This window comes from Phoca vitulina, unplaced genomic scaffold (assembly GCF_004348235.1).
Source record: "Phoca vitulina isolate PV1807 unplaced genomic scaffold, GSC_HSeal_1.0 scaffold32, whole genome shotgun sequence".
Lineage (NCBI taxonomy): Eukaryota > Metazoa > Chordata > Mammalia > Carnivora > Phocidae > Phoca > Phoca vitulina.
This window is the reverse complement of record NW_022589735.1, coordinates 9,115,486-9,136,295: the sequence shown is the minus strand read 5'-3', so window position 1 is coordinate 9,136,295 and position 20,810 is coordinate 9,115,486.

Here is a 20,810-nt window from a genome sequence, read left to right as displayed (position 1 = left end):
ATTGGCACATGTAATTAATTTGCTGCTTACATTTTTTGGTTCATTAACAAAAAGACATTAAACAAATGTACCATGTGTTACAACTTATTCTGTAACTTTCCATTTTTATTCTTTTTGAGTCTTCTTGATGTTTCACTTTTAAACATTCACTCTTAAAGACTCCTGACACTCATACCAGCTCTAAGTATGTGGCTGGCTTTATATGTGAGGTAGAGTTCTATCTGTGTTATTTATGGAACATGGGGAGAAATCCCTAGCCTCAAAATAGCATTCCCTTTAGTATGATTTTTGCTTTTAAAAATTACCTGGAATTCTGTCAACTGGGGAGCTGGATATATGTAGAAAATACTTTCTTTATATATAAAGTACTCTTGGAGCATTAATATGGCTATAACCTTGATTAACCAAGTTAGACAATAGCTTAATCCTTTTAATATGCTGCTGGATTCTGTTTATTCGTATTTGGTTAAGGATTTTTGCATCAAGGTTCATTAAAGATATTGGCCTGTAGTTTTCTTACAGTGTCTTTGGCTTTGGCATTAGGGTTATGCTAGCCTTATAGAATGAATTAGGAAGTGTTTCCTTTTCTTCGATATTTTTCAAAAGTTTGAGCAGGATTGGAATTAGTTCTTCAAGTGTTTTGTAGAATTCACCAATAAAACCATCAAGTTCAGGGCTTTAGTTGTTGTGAGATTTTTGAATACTGATTCAATCTCATTACTACTTATAGGTCAGATTCTACTTCTTCATAATTTAGTCTTGGTAGATTATGCATTTCTAAGAATTTCTCCATTTCATCTAGGTTACCCAGTTTTTTGGCATACAGTTATGCTGTATGGAGTACTCTCATATAATCCTTTTATTTCTGTAGAATTGGTAGTCATGTCTCCATTTTTGTTTCTGATTTTTGTAATTTGGGTTCTTCTGTTTTTTTCTTAGTTCATTTAGCTCTTAGTTTGTCAATTTGTTGATCTTATCAAAGAACCAAATTTTGGTTTCCTTGTTTTTCTCTTGTTTTCTGTTTTCTGTTTTATCACTGCTTTCATCTTTATTATATCATTTCTTCTGCTAGCTTTGGGTTTAGTTTTTCTTCTTTTTCTAGTTCCATAATTTGTAAAGCTAGGTTCTTGATTGGACATCTTTTTTTTTTTAATGTAAGCATTTATAGCTATAAATTTTTCTGTTAGCACTACTTTCACTGAGTCCCATAAATTTTGATATATTTTATTTTCATCCATCCTAAGTACTTTCTAATTTCTCTTGTGATTTTTCTTTGATCCATTGGTCATTTAAAAGTGTATCGTTCAGGGTGCCTGGGAGGCTCAGTTGGTTAAGCAGCTGCCTTCAGCTCAGGTCATGATCCCAGGGTTGTGGGTCCTGCATTGGGCTCCCTGCTCAGCGGGGAGCCTGCTTCTCCCTCTGCCTGCTTCTCCCTCTGCGTGCTGCTCCCTCTGTTTGTACTCTCTCTGTCAAATAAAAAAATAAAGTCTTTTTTAAAAGTGTATTGTTTAATATTTACATATTTGTGAATTTTTCAATTTTACTGTTTTTATTGATTTTTAACTTCATCCCGTTGTGGTCAGAGAAATACTTCATACAATATCTCTTTTTAAATCTACTAAGATTTAATTTGTGACCTAATATATGGTTTATCCTGGGAAATGTTCCATGTGCATTTGAGAGGAATATGACTACTGTTATGGTTGGATAGTGTTCTTTATCTGTCTCTTAGATCTAGTTGGCTTGTTGTGTTAAGTCCTCTACTTTCTTATTTTTCTTTTCTCTGATGTTTCTATCCATTATTGAGACTGGAGTATTGAAGTCTCCTACTATTGTTGTAGAATTGTCTATTTCTCCCTTCAATTCTGTCAGTTTTTGTTTCCTATGTTTTTATTGTTTGTTAATAGTTGCATAAATGTTTTTTGTTGTTATATCTTCCTGCTATATTTGAGACAGTATAGGAAAAGCAAGAGGGACTTAACTGCTGTAAAGCCACAGGTCTGGGGTAAGGGTTAAAAGTTTCCATATGCTTAGAGACAAATACTTCCTTCTGAGAAAGCAAACAAGTAATGGTTATCTGGGCAAAATTAGAAGTAACAATTTAAAACCTGCTTGCACAAGTATTTCTATTTTCCAGGAGCCCTAAAAGAATGTCAACCATTGAAAAAGACATCCTGTGATTGTCTTGTGTCCACTGAAAAGTAACAACCACAAGATAATGACCATGGGACTGAGGGCCACTTCTCTACTCTCAGCCCCTCACCCTTCAGAAAAGTGCCTTTATAAAGCCTTGCACTCCACGCCTGTCAGCTCCCTTGTATACAGCTATCTCTGATAAACTCCACCTGCTTTCTTTCTCTCAAGTTCAGTATTCATTCTATGACGTTGAGACACAAGAACCTGTTATTGGGTATCTGGTAGCATATTGAACCTTTTATTAATATTTAATGTCCTTCTTTGTCTCTTGTAAAATTTTTTATTTGAAGTTTGTTTTATTTGATATTACTCTAGACACCCCTGCTTGTTTTTCATTACTCTTTTTGTGGGGTATCTTTTTCCATCCTTTACTTTCAGTCTGTTTGTGTCTGGATCTAAAGTGAGTCCTTTGTAGATAACATGTAGTTGGATCTTTTTTTAATCCTTTCTGCCACTCTCTGTCTTTTGTTTGAAGAATTTAATCCATTTACATTTAAAATAATTAATAAGGAGGGATTTATTCGTTTCTTTACTATTTGTTTTCTGTATGCCTTATAGCTTTTTTGTTTCTCATTTCATGCATTACTGCCTTCTTTTGAGTGTAGTTAATTTTATGTAATGGAACATTTAAGTTTCTTTCTCATTTCCTTTTGCATATTTTCTTTGTGATTACCATAGGCATTACATTTAACAGTGGCCAGTGGCCCCTTTGTCTTTGCTTCTGTGATCAGAAGCAGCAATCAGCTATCAGAGAACAGATCCCCTAGTATTTGGGGCATATGGTCCTTTTTGCTCACCTTTGCTCCCACAACCTGTGTGCGAGCTATTTCAGGAACACATGCATAGCTGCCTGCCATGGGTTTTGGGCTCCTTAGCTGCTACTGTACTAAGAGGTGAAATTGGCTGAAATTAACCACAATTTATTATTCAATCCTTCCCCTGGAAGTTGCAAACTGTCAACAGACTCCAGAGTTCCAAAATAGTTACATCAGATTCTGCTGGTATAATTGTTGTCTAGATGGAGAGACAGATTTCCTTATGCTTCCAAGTCTGTCATCTTCCCTGAGTAATTTCCTGATGCAAACTTTAAAGGAGGAAATCATGTCCACACTTAAAAGTGATTCATACTTCAATGCATTTCTAGACAGAGGCATTTACTTTTTTCTCACTCTTCTAGCCAACCCCTGCTACCTTCTACTAGATTATTTTTATTTATGATAGTTAGGGAAGCAGTGAGAATATGATAGGATATTTAATATACTTAGGGGAATTAAAGAGAGAGAATGCCAATCACAAATATAAGGAACATTTTTAGAGTAGTCTACACAGCTTTATGCAATATGGCCTCTGTTTGCTCACACTGATTTCTTGCCAATGATATTTTTGTTAGGTATTGAATATATTTTGGAGTATTCCTCCTTGTACACTGTGATTTCAAACTATCCAACTACTTGCATTTAAATGAACAAACACACTTTACTTTTTCTATGTCTTCCTGCTTATGGATTTGTTATTCCCTGTGTTTGTCATGTTCCTCTTCTTCATGACCATTCAGCAAACCTGTGTATACTTCAAGACTTAGCATAAACATTTTTTAAATGAGTTTATATCTCCTTCCTTCTTTGTGCAAGCAAAGATAGTATTCCTTTCTTCTGCTTTTATTTTCCAATATTTGTTCATGCTTCTCTTACTTCATTATCATCCTGCAGAGGTAATTATTTGTTTGCCCATCTGTTTTCCATTTAGACTGAGAGAGTATCCTTGAGGGAAAGGTTCTCTTTTATTCATATCAGGTCCCTGATCAGAAAGAGAAAGCCTCAATAAATGGTAAAAAAGAGGGAATTGGTAAGTAATTCCCTTTTCTGTATTATGAAGGAGCCAGGACCTTTGGAAAATATAAATATCATGAAAATAAAATTTAAAAGATAGACTTGTGAAGAAACTAGACATTAAAAAATAATTAAGCACATTTAGAAAGGACTCTCAATTATAGGAGTTAAGAGATAAAATTATTTCCTGTGTAATTCCAAATTAACCAAAATATAAAGCAAGTTGGACTCCCCTTGACCAACTCACTGTGCACTTTTAACAAAAATATGCATTCTAGGACTCTCTTTTCTCACTCATAAAATTAAGGAATCAAATTAAGGCCCCTGCTAGATGAAAATCCTGTTAGCTAGACCATTTCCCAAACTTTCAGGAAACTTAGCTGGTCTCTGATTGCTGTCCTTCAGATAGCAGATGACAGCAGAGATTTACAGATGTACTTTGAATTCCCAAATGATCTGAAGTGAGAAGGGGAGAGCACACTGGATGTTGCCAGATTGAGCAAAACAATTGCTTTTTGTTACTATTGCACCTTAGGGAGGGAGGATTCTCGCTGGAGGATCTTTAGACTACTCATGTAAAATAGTAAGTTTATGAAATCAATTTATTACTATTTTTTAGAAGCAACTCTCATGGAATGACAGTGGAAGAGCAGTTAACTTATTGTGAGTAAAATTTAATAACTGAGACCACAGTGACAGGTATGAAAGGACACCTGGCCAGTGATTTATTAACATCTTCACATTGTGTAGAAGCAGATGGCGGTAATAAATCTGGAAAAAGACTTGAGATTGGAGATGAGAAATTTCCCTAAGCATGGAGATAATAAAAGGGTAAGACAAAGAAATGATATTTCTTAAACTGATCAGGCACTATAGAGATGGAAAATTCTGTCTTTCTAATTATGTGAACAGGGGTGTGTGACAATAAGTAATCTAGAGCCTCAGGTTATAGAAGAGGGTAGAAGAGCATATATCATTGGGTTTTCTCGAAGTTTTTAGTTTTAAGTACCACAGGGTGAGTTATTAGCCCTTTATATTTTATGACATGATGGTTTTGTGAGATTTATTGTTGCCTTTTGGATGCAGGAATGGTTTCATTGTCAGGGAAGAATTTCTAGTAAGAAGTATTTTTCTTAATTCTTAAAAGTGACATCTTAACAGTAAGAGGTTAGATAATGAAGCAGTGTAGAGAAGAGGCTGATGGTATGAATTATCTGGTGCTCTGAAAGGAGGCAGGTAAAGGTTTCCATGGCCTTTTCTCTCTCAGCAACAAATATTGGTACCACCTTTCCTGATAAAGTGAATGCACTCCAGAGACAGACTTTCTTGTTTGAAAGTCTTTTGCCCAAGGCAGAAAAGTCAAGCTCTGGTATACATATCTCACTAATTAACAATATGAGTGTTCTTAGACTATAGAAAATATACTTCTGGAAGTCTTGGGCCTAGGAGATTGCTTAAAGAGATAGGGAAGCAGAAGCCCAACTATGATTGGTGTTCAAGTAGTTTAAGTAAATCAGTAAAAATAAGACCTGTAGGGAAGATTACAGATGAGTGAGAAGTAATAATAGGGGGCCTACTTTGCTTTGCTGTAAGTAATCATGGTAACTACAGAGAGAAATGCAGAAGGTTAGAATTTAGACATTCCTTTCTGGTGTCCTGTACAATCTTTTTTACCCTGTGTCATCCACCCAAATTAGGAAGATCAAGTAGGTTTCTCTGTAGTATTGAGATTTATCCAGCCATTTTTATAGTTTCACCCATTTGCTAGCTGAAATTCATTTGACAATGTATAAGGCCTTAATTTTTACATAACTGCAGAAAAGACTACATACCTCACCAGTTAGGAAAAACTTCAACTGAGTATTTTTTCCTAAGATTATATTTGTTTTTATATGTACAGATAAAGTTGGTATTTTTCCTGATTACCTCCCCAGTCTTTTAGTCATATTGCTACTGAAATTTCTTTGATTGGTGACAATTTATATTTCAGAGCTTAGGATTTCTAGGAATCACTCTTGGTAAGAAAAGAGAAGAACATTTTTTTAGCAAATTCCAAAGGATCCTTATGTTGATGTATGTATTTGTATGTGTGTGTTTATTAATTTTTTTCTTAAAAATACAACTTATTATTTTGCTATTAGATGTAATTATTCAAGGCTGTCAAGGTGTTTGAGTTGTTTGGGATGAATGTCCATAAATAATATCACCAGCAGTTATTAAGTTTTTGTTTAAGAACATTTGAGTATCAGGCGCCTGGGTGGCTCAGATGGTTAAGCATCTGCCTTCGGCTCAGGTCATGATCCCAGGGTCCTGGGATCGAGTCCCGCATCAGGCTCCCTGCTAGGCGGGGAGCCTACTTCTCCCTCTGCCTCTGCCTCTCTCTCTCTGTCTCTCTGACTCTCATGAATAAATAAATAAAACATAAAAAAAAAAACATTTGAGTATCTTTTCACTAGGATTCAAAATCCTCTGATTTTACCATTCATTCCATGAGCCCCAGTGCTTAGTTTGATATAAAGAGGGCCAGGTATCACCTACATAGACAGTAGGGCTGTATTACAGAGAGAAATCCTGAGCTCGGAGACCCCTAGTCTTTTATACTGGCCAGTGAGCCCTCCTGCCCTTTGCTTTGGAGGGGAATACTGTTAGCTATCAGACTTACCTGTGTTCTTGTTGACAACCCTGACTGGCATAGTGGCAAAAATCACTGAATCTCACATGGGTTGATCTCATAGCTTAGGTGCACTGAATTCAAATCACACAGTATACAATTCTTGGATCTGATTAAGGTAGTATTTAACTCCCACTCTGGTGGCTGTATCACCAGTTTGAATTTTGCATTCTTTTGACTTATAAGAAATATAATATCTTCCTGCCAAATCTAAAACAACTTTGAACTTGATGGAATCTTATATTTTCCCTCTCATACATTTCCTATTTGTTTGAGGCACATAATTTTGCATAATAAATAGTATCTGAAATTTGGAGATTCATCATAGTTCTATTTGACTTACTCTCATGTCTTCTAGGGTATTGGACTGGGCATTAATAAAATATATTTGTTTTCGGAGGCCCTATCACTATAAACTTCAGGAAATAATTTCTTTTTTGGGTTCAAGTAGCTGAGTAAAATGTACATAAAAGGAATAATATTCATTGAGTTTGTTTTCTTTGCATGAGTGACAGCTTTTCTCTCCCATCTTTCAAAGAATATAAATCTAAAGTGTAGTCAATTGAATGCTGAGCTTGTATTTCCCATTTCATCTTCTATCAGCTGTGTGGCAGCTAGATTATAAGATTTGTTTAATGTGGTTTTGATGTGGTTTTAGAATATTGGTGAGGTTCAGTGGGGTGGAGTCTGGAGCTGATGACCAAGAAAGAATTCTTGAGACATCTTTGGTGCAAAATGGTGGTTTATTAAAGCACGGGGACAGGACCCATGGGCAGAAAGAGCTGCTGCACCGAGGTTGTGAGGGGTGGCTGATTAAATACTATGGGGTTGGGGGAGATAAGGAAAAAGGGAGGTTTCAAAAGAACTTTCATATGCTAAGGAGGACCTAAAAGATGCCGAGGGCTTGCCATTGTCAAGTTAAGGTTGTTTTTCCCTCTAGCAAGGCATTAACACTAAGATAGTTGGGAGCTTCCTGGAAGAATGCCCCAGGAGTGGGGGGCGGGGTGGGGGGGTTGCAGCCATCAGCTTATGCTTTGTCTTCAGCCAGCCTTCTGCTCCCTCATCAGTTTCACAAATTCCGTGGTTTCACTGATGGGTGTCTCTAAATCACTTACTGCTACCTAAAGTTATAATAAATCTAAAAGGAGCTTTTTTAGTAACAGAGCCGCCATATGTTGCTGTGAAATATAGCTTCAGGTTGATAGCATCTATTGTTTCACACAGAGTAAAACATTTAAGTAGAACAGAAAGGATGAAGTGAAAAGCAAGTCTCCCTCCTGTAGAGGGTCTCATGCTTTCTTTTTTATCAGGTACCACTTAGATAAAAAAAAAAGAATTCTGTGTATTCTCTCAGAAATTTCACACACACACAACTTTTATATAAACATTGTGAGAATTTTTATTTTGCTTTTTATTTGCTTTTTATACTTCATTATACTTTATACTTTATATATACTTTATTATAATGATTTTTATTATCATTTATATATAGTAAAATGCATGGATCTTGAGTTTGTAGTTCAGTGATTTTTAAGAATTGTATACCCTTATGAAATCACTATGCAAATAATGATTAAAAGAACAATTCCATAACTCCAGAAAATTCTTGTATGCTCTTTTCACATCAATTCCTCTGAATCTTCAAATACTTTCTAATTTCTATCACCACAGATTTATTTGCTTGTTCTTAGAGTTTGTATAAATAGAATCATACTCATCAAGAGATAATATTTTTTCTTTTTTTAAAAAGATTTTATTTTATTTATTAGAGAGAGAGAGCATGAGCAGGCGGAGGGGCAGAGGGAGAGGGAGAAGCAGGCTCCCCACTGATCAGGGAGCCTCATTCAAGGTTTGAACCCAGGACCTGAGGTCATGACCTGAGCTGAAGGCCGATGCTTAGGCACCCCTATTTCTTATTATATTTATAATATTAAGCTCTCTTGAATTAATTTGCATCTATGAAGGGAGGTATGTACATATGTCATATATATGATATATATATGATAGGCTTTCTCTTATTCTCTTGCTCATACTTGTTATAAGTTTGTCTATTATAGTTATCTTTCCAAAGAACCAGGTTTTATATTTCTGATTCTCTCCATTGTTTCTTTGTTTCATAATCTGTTAATTTCTCAATTTTCTTTATTTTCTGTCTTTATTTCTGTATTTTATTATTCTCAATAAAATTACAAATTGAATGGGAAATATAAATACAGATACCCTATAACATGCAATAATCAATATTTTCCTTATATACTGGCAATAATCAAATAGAAAATTAGAAATTATAAGACAAATAGAGATACAAGTACTAACGGAAGTGTATATTAGTTTCCGATATATCACAACCTAGTGGCTTACACAATGCAACTTACTGTCATATAGTTCTGAGGTTTTAAGTCCAACGTGGATTTCACTGGGCAAAAATTAAGGTGATAGCAGGGCTGCATTCCTTTCTGGAGGATCCAGGGGAAAATTTATTTCCTTGACTTTCCCACTTTCTAGAAACTGTTCACATTCCTTCGTTAATGTTCTTCTCCATCATCATAGGCAGAAACAACAACTTGGGTCCTTCTTATGTTAATCACTTTGAACTACTTTTATCATCACATCCCTGTCTCTGATTCTGACCCATCTTCTACTTACCTCTTCTGCTTTTAAAATCCCTTGTGATTATATTAGGTCCATCCAGATAACACAGGATAATCTCCCCATTTTAAGGTCAGCTGATCAGCAACCTTAATTCCATCCGCAACCTTAAGTCACCTTTGCTATGTAACTTAACATGTTCAAAGGTTCTGGAGAATAGATATGGCTATTTGGGGAGGCCATTATTCTGCCAACCAACATAAAATATTAAGGAACACATCTAACAAAATATATGTAATACTTTTAAGGAGCAGAATGCTTTTTAAAGATCATAAAAGAAGACCTGGATGAATGAACAGCTATACCACATTCAGGTATGGGAAACTTAGCAATGCAAAGATGTTAAATTCTTCAAATAATCTATTTTTAAAAATTGTTTTACATAAAATTCAGCAAGCTGTCCCCAAAATCCAGTGGACTATAAAAAGTAAAGAATATTGAAGATAATTTTGAAGTAAAGAAAGGTGATAGGGTTTGTCTTAGCATACATAAAGACCTATTTCAAACTGTAGTAATTATGTACTATGGCATGAGTACAATGACAATCACAATAGAGGATCCAGAAAAAGAACTGCTCTTTATGAAGACTTAGAATAAAACATGGGTAGCATGTCTTAATAAATTAATGGGAAAAGGATAGAGTATTCTAAAATATCTATTTGTTAAATTTTTAGAAGATTTTAATACATCCCTACCACATGCCATGCACAAAACTAAAATTCAAAAGCTTAAAACAACAAATGTTAAGAAAAAATATTATCAGGGCACCTGGGTGGCTCAGTCGGTTGAGCATCTGCCTTCAGCTCAGGTCATGATCCACTCATGCTCTCTCTCTCTCTCAAATAAATAAATAAAATCTTAAAAAAAAAAAAACAAGAAATATATGTACGTTATGTAATATATAAATATGCATGTATAAATATACATTTGCAGAGTCAAAAGGGAATTAAGAATTGGCTATATAAGAATTTACATATTGTACTGCAAAAGACATTATACACATTGTCAAAATATAAATGATGGTCCAATAAAAAATACCTGTGATGCTCTATGACTGGAAGATGGCAGTGGAGTAGGAGGACCCTAGTCTCGTCTCATCCCATGAACACAAGTAGGTAACTATCAAATCATCCTAAACATCCTAGAAATCAACCTGAAGACTGACAGAACAAACTCAACAACTAAAGGGAGAGAAGAGGCTACATCAAAGAAAGTAGGAAGTGTGGAGACGCAGTTTAGGGGAGAAACAGATTGTGGGTACTGCGGAGGGAAGCAAGCCATTCTTCGCAGAAAGGGCAAGAAAGAAAGGTGGGGTGAGGGGGAACACACAAGGAGAACATTTCCCCAAAGGCATTGCTGGGAAAATACAAGGTGATTTCCATGAGTTCTTGAAACCAACAGGGCTTAGTCTGGAGTTTTAAGGGGCATGGGCTTGGCTGAGACAGAGCCGGGAGGGCACAGTGCTGCTCCTGAAGAGAAGGAGGCAAACAACCCAGAGGCAGACAGCATGGAAACAACAATCTGAAAAATGCCTGGGACACACAGCAGAGAGATTATACACTCTTCTCAGAGTGCTACCCTCATGGGCAGTGTTCATGGCAGTATCTCTCTAGGGCCAAAGGAGCTGACTAGTGCCCTTTCCTCCCCTGCCACTCAGCACCAACACAGAGCCACCTGTGTGAAGCAGGGCAGTACCAAACTACTGCATTTGCTTACACCAAGTCCCACACCCCTGCCCTCTAGAGGGACTTCCCTTCTCATTCAAACTTCTCTCAGTCCCAGCCCACGGGGCCTCTTCCCTGGAAGACCAGCAGAAACCCCTACAGTATCAGGTCTCATTTAACAAGCAGACCAGAGCACGCCTGGTCAAGGACCCAACACTGCCCACGGCAGGCAAGGAGAGCCTCTGCAGATGACTGGCCTGAAGGATAGAGCCGCCAAAACAGTAGCAGAGCACAGACAGCACACACCAGAACACTCTCTGAAGAGCCAAGCCCTGGACGCTACATGACCTTTTTAGTGGATGAGATGGACTTAACAGATATATTCAGAACGTTTCAGCAGAATACACATTCTTTTCAAGTGCACATGGGACACTCCAGAATAGATCACATAATAGGTCACAAATACAGAAAGATTGAGATCAAACCATGCATTTTTTTCTGACCACAATGCTATGAAACAGAAACAAGAAACAAGAAACAAGAAAAAATTTGGAAAGACCACAAATAAATGGAGATTAGGCAACATGCTACTAAGCAATGAATGGGTCAACCAGGAAAACAAAGAAGAAATTTGAAAAAATACATGGAAACAAATGAAAATGAAAACACAATGGTCCAAAATCTTTGGTGTGCAGGGGTGCCTGGGTGGCTTAGTCGTTAAGTGTCTGCCTTCAGCTCAGGCATGATCCCAGGGTCCTGGAATCGAGCCCCTCATTGGGCTCCCTGATCAGTGGGAAACCTGCTTCTCCCTCTCCCACTCTCCCTGCTTGTGTTCCCTCTCTTGCTGTGTCTCCCTCTGTCAAATAAATAAATAAAATGTTCAAAATCTTTGGGATGCAGCAAAAACAGTCCTAAGAGGGAATCATATAGCCAGGCCTACCTCAAGAAGCAAGAAAAATCTCAAACAACCTAGCCTTACACTTAAAGGAGCTAGAAAAAGAACAATAAATTAAGCCTAAAGCTAGGAGAAGGAAGGAAATAATAAAGATGAGAGCAGAAATAAATGATAAAGAAACTAAAAAAAAACAATAAAAAAGATCAATGACCAGGAGCTGATTCTTTGAAAAAATTAATAAAACTGATAAACCCCTACCAGACTTATCAAAAAGAAAAGAGAAAGGACCCAAATAAATAAAATCACAAACAAGAGAAGAGAAATAACCAACACCACAGAAATACAAACAATTACAAGAGAATATTATTAAAAACCATATGCCAACAAATTGGACAACCTGGAAGAAATGGATGAATTCCTAGAAACATATGAACTACCAAAACTGAAGCAGGAATAAGTAGAAAATTTAAACAGACCAATTACCTGAAGGAAATTGAGTCAGTAATCAAAAATCTCCCAACAAACAAAAGTCCAGGGCCACATTGCTTCACAAGTGAATTCTACCAAACATTTAAAGAAGAGCTAATACCTATTCTTCTCAAACTATTCCAAAAAATAGAAGAGGAAGGAAGATGCCCAAATTCATTCTGTGAAGCCAGCATTACCGATACCACAATCAGATAAAGACACCACTTAAAAAGAGAACTAATATCACTGATGGACATGGATGCAAAAATTCTCAATAAAATACTAGCAAACCAGATCCAACAATACATTAAAAGAACCATTTACATGATCAAGTGGGATTTATTCCTGGGTTTCAGGGTTGTTCAATATTCACAAATCAATCAACATGATACACCACATTAATAAAAGAAAGAATAAGAACCATATGATCCTCTCAATAGATGTATAAGAAGCATTTGACAAAGTACAACATCCATTAATGATAAAAAAAAAAAAAACTCAATAAAGTAGGTCCAGAGGGAACAAAACTCAATATAATAAAGTCCTTCTATTAAAACAAAACAAAACAAAAAAACCAAACCCACAGTTAATACCATCCTCACTGGGGAAAAACTGAGAGATTTTCCTGTATTATCAGGAACAAGACAGGGATGTCCATTCTCACCACTCTTATTTAATATAGTCCTGGAAGTCCTAGCCACAGCAATTAGACAACAGAATGAAATAAAAGGCATCCAAATTGGCAAAGAAGAAGTCAAACTTTCACTCTTCTAAGATGACATGATACTCTACATAGAAAACCCGAGGGGCACCTGAGTGGCTCAGTCAGGTAAGCAGCTGACTCTTGGTTTCCCCTCAGGTCATGATCTCAGGGTCATGAGATAGAGCCCTGTGAGGCTCCATGCTTAGTGGGGAGTCTGATGGAGATTCCCTCTCCCTCTTCCCTTTCCCTCACTCACACTCTTTCTTTCTCTAAAATAAATAGATCTTAAAAAAAAAAAGACTACACCAAAAAATTGCTAAAACTGATACAGGAATTCAGTAAAATCTCAGGATACAAAATCAACATACAGAAATCTGCTGCATTTCTATATACCAATAATGAAGCAGCACAAAGAGAAACTAAGGAATCAACCTCATTTACAATTCCACCAAAAACCATAAGATAACTGGGAATAAAAGACCTGTACTCCGAAAACTATAAAACATTGATGAAAGAAACTGATGAAGGAAAAAAAAAGAAATTAAACAGGACACAAAGAAATGAAAAGATATTCCATGCTCATGGATGGGAAGAACAAATACTGTTAAATTGTCTATATTCCCTAAAACAATCTACACATTTAATGCAATCCCTATCAAAACACCATCAGCATTTTTCATAGAGCTAGAACAAGCAACCTAAAATTTGTATGGAACCACAAAAGACCCTGAATAGCCAAAGTGATATTGAAAAAGAAAACCAAAGCTGGAGGCATCACAATTCCAGACCTCAAGTTATATTACAAAGCTGTAGTCACCAAAATAGTATGGTACTGGCACAAAAATAGACACATAGATCAATAGAACAGAATAGAAAAGCCAGTAATGAACCCACAACTATATGGGCAATTAATCATTGACAAAGTAGGAAAGAATATCCAATGGGAATAAAGCAGTCTCTTCAACAAATAGTTTGGGAAAATTGGATGCCAACATGCAAAAGAATGAAAATGGACCACTTTCTTACACCATACACAGAAATAAATTCAAAATGGATAAAAGACCTAAATGTGAGACATGAAACCATTAAAATCCTAGAGCCAAACACAGGGAGTAACCTCTTTGACATTGGCCATAGCAACTTTTTACTAGGTATGTTTCCTGAGGCAAGGGAAACAAAAGCAAAAATGAACTGTAGGGACTTAATCAAAACAAAAAGCTACTACACAACAAAGAAAACAATCAGCAAAACTAAAGGGGAACCTATGGAATGGGAGAAGATATTCACAAATGACATATCTGATAAAGGGTTAGTATCCAAAATATATAAAGAACTTATAAAACTCTACACCCTTAAAAGGAATAATCCAGTTAAAAAAGTTATAGAAGACATGAATAGACATTTTTCCAAAGAAGACATCCAGATGGCGAACAGACACATGAAAAGATGCTCAACATCACTCATCATTAGGGAAATACAAATCAAAAATACAATGAGATACCACCTCACACCTGCCAGAATGGCTAAAATCAACCCAAGAAAAAACAGGTATTGGTGGGGATATGGAAAAGAGGAACCCTATTGCACTGTAGGTGGGAATGCAAACTCGTGCAGCCACTGCAAAAAACAGTATGGAGTATCCTCAAAAAGTTAAAAATAGAACTGCCCTATGATGCAGCAATTGCATTACTAGATATTTACACAAAGAGTACAAGAACATAGGCAGTAACCTCTTCAACATCGGCCACAGCAACTTTCAAGACACGTCTCCAAAGGCAAGGGAAACAAAAGCGAAAATGAACTTTTGAGACTTCATCAAGATAAAAAGCTTCTGCACAGCAAAGGAAATAGTCAACAGAACTAAGAGGTGACCCACAGAATGGGAGAAGAATTTTGCAAATGACACTACAGACAAAGGGCTGGTATTCAAGATCTATAAAGAACTTCTCAAACTCAACACCCTAAAAACAAATAACCAAGTCAAAAAATGGGCAGAAGACATGAACAGACACTTCTCCAAAGAAGACATACAAATGGCTAACAGACACATGAAAAAATGTTCATCATCACTAGCCATCAGGGAAATTCAAATCAAAACCACATTGAGATACCACCTTACACCAGTTAGAATGGCAAAAATTGACAAGGCGAGAAACAACAAATGTTGGAGAGGTTGTGGAGAAAGGGGAACCCTCTTACACTGTTGGTGGGAATGCAAGTTGGTACAGCCACTTTGGAAAACAATCTGGAGGTTCCTCAAAAAATTAAAAATAGAGCTACCTTATGACCCAGCAATTGCACTCCTGGGTATTTACCCCAAAGACACAGATGTAGTGTAAAGAAGGGGCACCTGCACCCCAAAGTTTATAGCAGCAATGTCCACAATAGCCAAACTGTGGAAGGAACCAAGATGCCCTTCAACAGACAAATGGATAAAGAAGATGTGGTCCATATATACAATGGAATATTACTCAGCCATCAGAAAGGATGAATACCCAACTTTTGCATCACATGGATGGGACTGGAGGAGATTATGCTAAGTGAAATAATTCAAGCAGAGAAAGTCAATTGTCATATGGTTTCACTTATTTGTGGAACATAAGGAATAGCATAGAGGACATTAGGAGAAGGACGGGAAAAATGAACAGCAAGGGGAATCACAGGGAGAGATGAACCATGAGAAACTATGGACTCTGAGAAACAAACTGAGGGTTTTAGAGGGGTTGGGGTGGGGGGTTGGGTTAGCCCAGTGATGGGTATTCAGGAGGACATGTATTGCATGGAGCACTGGGTGTTATATGCAAACAATGAATCATGGATCACTACATCAAAAACTAATGATGTACTATATGGTGACTAACATAACATAATAAAATAAATAAATAAAAATAAAAAGATATGCTATTTAGTTTTTAAAAATACTAATTCAAAGGAATAGATGCACTTTGGTGTTTATAGCATAGCAAATATAGATCTATGTATCTATCTATCATCTATCTATCTAATGGAATATTTCTCAGCCATCAAAAAGAATGAAATCTTGTCATTTGCAATGATGTGGATGGAGCTAGAGAAAGTATTATGATAAGTGATATAGGAAAAGACAATGCCATATGATTTCACTCGTGTGGAATTGAAGAAACAAGCAAAAGAGAAAAAAAAGAGAGAGAGAGGCAAATCAAGAAACAGACTCTTGGGGCACCTGGGTGGCTCAGTTGTTAAGCGTCTGCCTTTGGCTCAGGTCATGATCCCAGGGTCCTGGAATCGAGCCCTGCATCGGGCCCCCTGCTCCGCAGGAAGCCTGCTTCTCCCTCTCCCACTCCCCCTGCTTGTGTTCCCTCTCTCGCTGTGTCTCTCTCTGTCAAATAAATAAAAAAATCTTTAAAAAAAGAAACAGACTCTTAACTATAGAGAACAAACTGATGGTTACCAGAGGAAAGGTGGCCTGGGGTGAGGGTCAGGTGGGGCTAGGTGAAATAGGTGATGAGGATTAAGGAGTGCACTTGTGATGAACACCAGGTTTTTTATGGATGTGTTGAATCACTATATTGGACATCTGAAACTAATATTACACTGTATGTTAAGTAACTGGAATTTAAACTTAAAAGATCACAAAAATAAGAAAATATCTGTGATACATATTAAAGACAAGAGAATAAACGTCCTTAGTATATGGAGTTTCTGTGCATTTATGAATCAAGCAAATGTTTAATGTAAGAGACAATTCAAAGTATATATATGTATGTACATATTATATATATAACCTTCATGTATACACACAATATGTAAAACCTTTCTACCATGCATTTCTTGTTTCTTTTTTTTCTTATTTAGGTTCCACATAATAGTTAACTTGATTGGTTCAGGGAGATTCTAGGATAGGAAATTGTTGGTAAAGCAAATATTATATATTTTGGGCCATTAAGCTTTTATACAAACATTACTGTTGAAATATTGTAACCAATTTGTTAAATAGGAAAAAGGCCAGCTGGCACTTTCCATTGAGTGAGTGTTCTGCTCTTTTTTTTCTTTAGTTTCAGGTGTAGAACATAGTCAATATTTATATACATTATGAAATGGTCACTGCAATAAGTCTAGTTACAATCTGTTGCCTTAACAGAATTGTTAAAATATTACTGACTATATTCCCTGGGCTGTATATTATATCCCTGTGTCTTACTTATTTTATAACTAGGAGACCGTAACTCTTAATCCACTAATTTTATCCAACCTCCCATCCCCTTCCCGTCCAGCAACCATCAGTTTGTTCTCTGTATCTATGAGTTTGTTTCTGTGTTGTTTTGTTTGTTCATTTGTTTTGATTTTTAGATTCCACATGTAAGTGAAGTCATATGGCACTTGTCTTTCTCAGTATGACTTATTTCACTTAGCATAATACCCTGTAGGTCCATCCATGTTGTCACAGATGACAAGGTTTTTATTCTTTTTTATTGCTGAATATTTGTGTGTATGTATATACACACCACATTTGCTTTATCTATTGATAGACATTTAGGTTGCTTGTATATCTTGGCTATTGTAAATAATGCCACGGTGAACATAGGGCTGTATATATATTTTTGAATTAGTGTTTTCATTTTCTTTTTTTCTTTTTTTTTATTATTAACATATAATGTATTATTTGTTTCAGGGGTACAGGTCTGTGATTCATCAGTCTTACAAAATTCACAGCACTCACCATAGTACCTATCCTCCCCAATGTCCATCACCCAGCCACCCCAACCCTCCCACCCCCCTCCACTCTAGCAACCCTCTGTTTGTTTCCTGAAGTTAAGAGTCTCTTATGGTTTGTCTCCCTCTCTGGGTTCATCTTGTTTCATTTTTCCTTCCCTTTCCCTATGATCCTCTGTCTTGTTTCTCAAATTCCTCATATCAGTGAGATCATATGATACTTGTCTTTCTCTGATTGACTTATTTCGCTTCGCATAATACCCTCTAGTTCCATCCATGGAACTTGCCATGCAAATGGCAAGATTTCATTTTTTTTTTGATGGCTGCATAATATTCCATTTTATATATATACTACATCTTCTTTATCCGTTGATCTGTTGATGGACATCTAGGCTCTTTCCACAGTTTGGCTATTGTGGACATTGCTGCTATAAACATTGGGGTGCATGTGCCCCTTTGGATCACTACATTTGTATCTTTGGGGTAAATAATTCTTCTTTATGTCCTGGTTGACCCATTCATTCTTTAGCAGGATGCTCTTTAACCTCCATGTATTTGAGTTCTGTCCAACTTTCCTCTTGTGATTGAGTTCTAGTTTCAAAGCACTGTGGTCCGAAATATGCAGGGAATGATCCCAATCTTTTGGTACCAGTTGAGACCTGATTTGTGACCCAGGATGTGATCTATTCTGGAGAAGGTTCCATGGGCACTAGAGAAGAATGTGTATTCTGTTGCTTTGGGATGGAATGTTCTGAATATATCTGTGAAGTCCATCTGGTCCAGTGTGTCATTTAAAACCTTTATTTCCTTGTTGATGTTTTGCTTAGATGATCTGTCCGTTTCAGTGAGGGGGGTGTTAAAGTCCCCTACTGTTATTGTATTATTGTCGATGTGTTTCTTTGATTTTGTTATTAATTGGCTTGTATAATTGGCTGCTCCCATGTTAGGGGCATAGATATTTACAATTGTTAGATCTTCTTGTTGGATAGACCCTTTAAGTAGGATATAGTGTCCTTCCTCATCTCTTATTATAGTCTTTGGTTTAAAGTCTAATTTGTCTGATATAAGGATTGCCACCCCAGCTTTCTTTGATGTCCATTAAAATGGTAAATAGTTTTCCACCCCCTCACTTTCAATCTGGGGGTGTCTTTGGGTCTAAAATGAGTCTCTTGCAGACAGCATATCGATGGGTCTTGTTTTTTTATCCAATCTGATACCCTATGTCTTTTGATTGGGGCATTTAGCCCATTTACATTCAGGGTTAACTATTGAAAGATATGAATTTAGTGCCATTGTATTGCCTGTAAGGTGACTGTTACTGTGGATTGTCTCTGTTCCTTTCTGGTCTGTTACTTTTAGGCTCTCTCTTTGCTTAGAGGACCCTTTTCAATATTTCTTGTAGGGCTGGCTTGGTGTTTGCAAATTCTTTCAGTTTTTGTTTGTCCTGGAAGCTTTTTATCTCTCCTATTTTCAATGACAGCCTAGCTGGATATAGTATTTTTGGCTGGGGTTTTGCCGTTCTCATTGATCGGTAAACTTGGTCTTGGCTGGCTGCTGGGGGGGGAGCCTGTGCCCTGGTTCTCAAATGTCTTTGCCGGAGGCGGAATTGCCCCGCCCTTGCCGGTCCGGGCTAAGTAATCCGCTCGGGTTTGCTCTCGGGAGCTTTTGTTCCCTGCAAGCTTTCCGTACAGCTTTGGAGGCCGAGGGTGAAAATGGCGGCCTCCCAATCTCTGCCCCGGAGGAGCCGAGAACTTGGGGCCCTGCTCCTCAGTGCGCCCCCAGAGAAAAGCAGTCAGGTCACTCCCGTCTCCCCGGTCTCCGGCTGCACTCCGTGCTCACCCGGCCTGTGACCGAGCGTTTCTATCTCTGGCACCCGACTCGGTGTGGAGTCTCCAAACCCAGCAGATCCCTGTGGTGCACTCCCGCGCCGCTCCTCCTGGGGGAAGAAGGTGAGTCTCCCCGGATCTGCCGCTTGTTGGGTCCCTGCTGGAGGAGCAGTGGCCTGACTGTGCCATGGATCACGGTTTATGGCAACCCCGAGGTGAGAGCTCGCGCCTCGGCTCTGTCTCTGCAGCAGGCTTCCCGGCTCCGGTACCTGGGAGCTCTGCCGCACTCAGGCACCCCCGGTCTTTCTGTGACCCCGAGGGTCCTAAGACCACACTGTCCCGCGAGGGTTCCACCCCCCGCTTAGCCACCGGAGCGACGTCCCTCAGCGGAGCAGACTCTAAAAGTTCCGATTTTGTGCTCCGCGGCTCTATCACTTGCCAGAAGCGGCGGACGGAGGCCCCTCCCCCGCCATCTATCCTCCCGATTATCGCCTCGAATTCACTTCTCCGCACGCACGTCCTTCCTTCCAGAAAGTAGTTGCTTTTCTGTTCATAGAATTGCTGCTATTCTTTTCTTCAGTCTCCTGTTGAGTTTGTAGGTGTTCAGAATGGTCTGATATCTAGCTGAATTCCTGGGACCAGAGGAAATTTAGGTCTCCTACTCCTCCGCCATCTTGCTCCTCCCCCAGTGTTTTCATTTTCTTTGGATAAATACCTGGAAATGCAATTGCTGGATCATAGGCTAGTTGTATTTTTGATTTTTTGAGGAACCTCCATACTGTTTTCTGTAGTGACTGCACCAGTATACATTCCCAACAGTGCATGAGGATTCTCTTCTCCACATCCTTGGCAACACTTGCTGTTTCTTGTCTTTCTGGTAATAGCCATTCTGCCAGGTGTGAGGCGATATCTCACTAGGGTTTTGAAATGCATTTTTCTGATACTTAGTGATATTGAGCATCTTTTCATGTGCCTGTTGCCCATCTGTATGTCTTCTTTTGGGAAAATGTCTATTTAGATCCTCTGCTCATTTTTAATGAGACTGTTTGGTTTTGTTTTTTTGTTTGTTTGTTTGATATAAAGTTTTATATATATATGTAATATATATATTATTTAGTTCCTTATATATGTATAATTTGGATGTTGACCCCTTATTAGATATATCATTTGTGAATGCCTTCTCCCATTCAGTAGGTTACCTTTTTGTTTCATTCGTG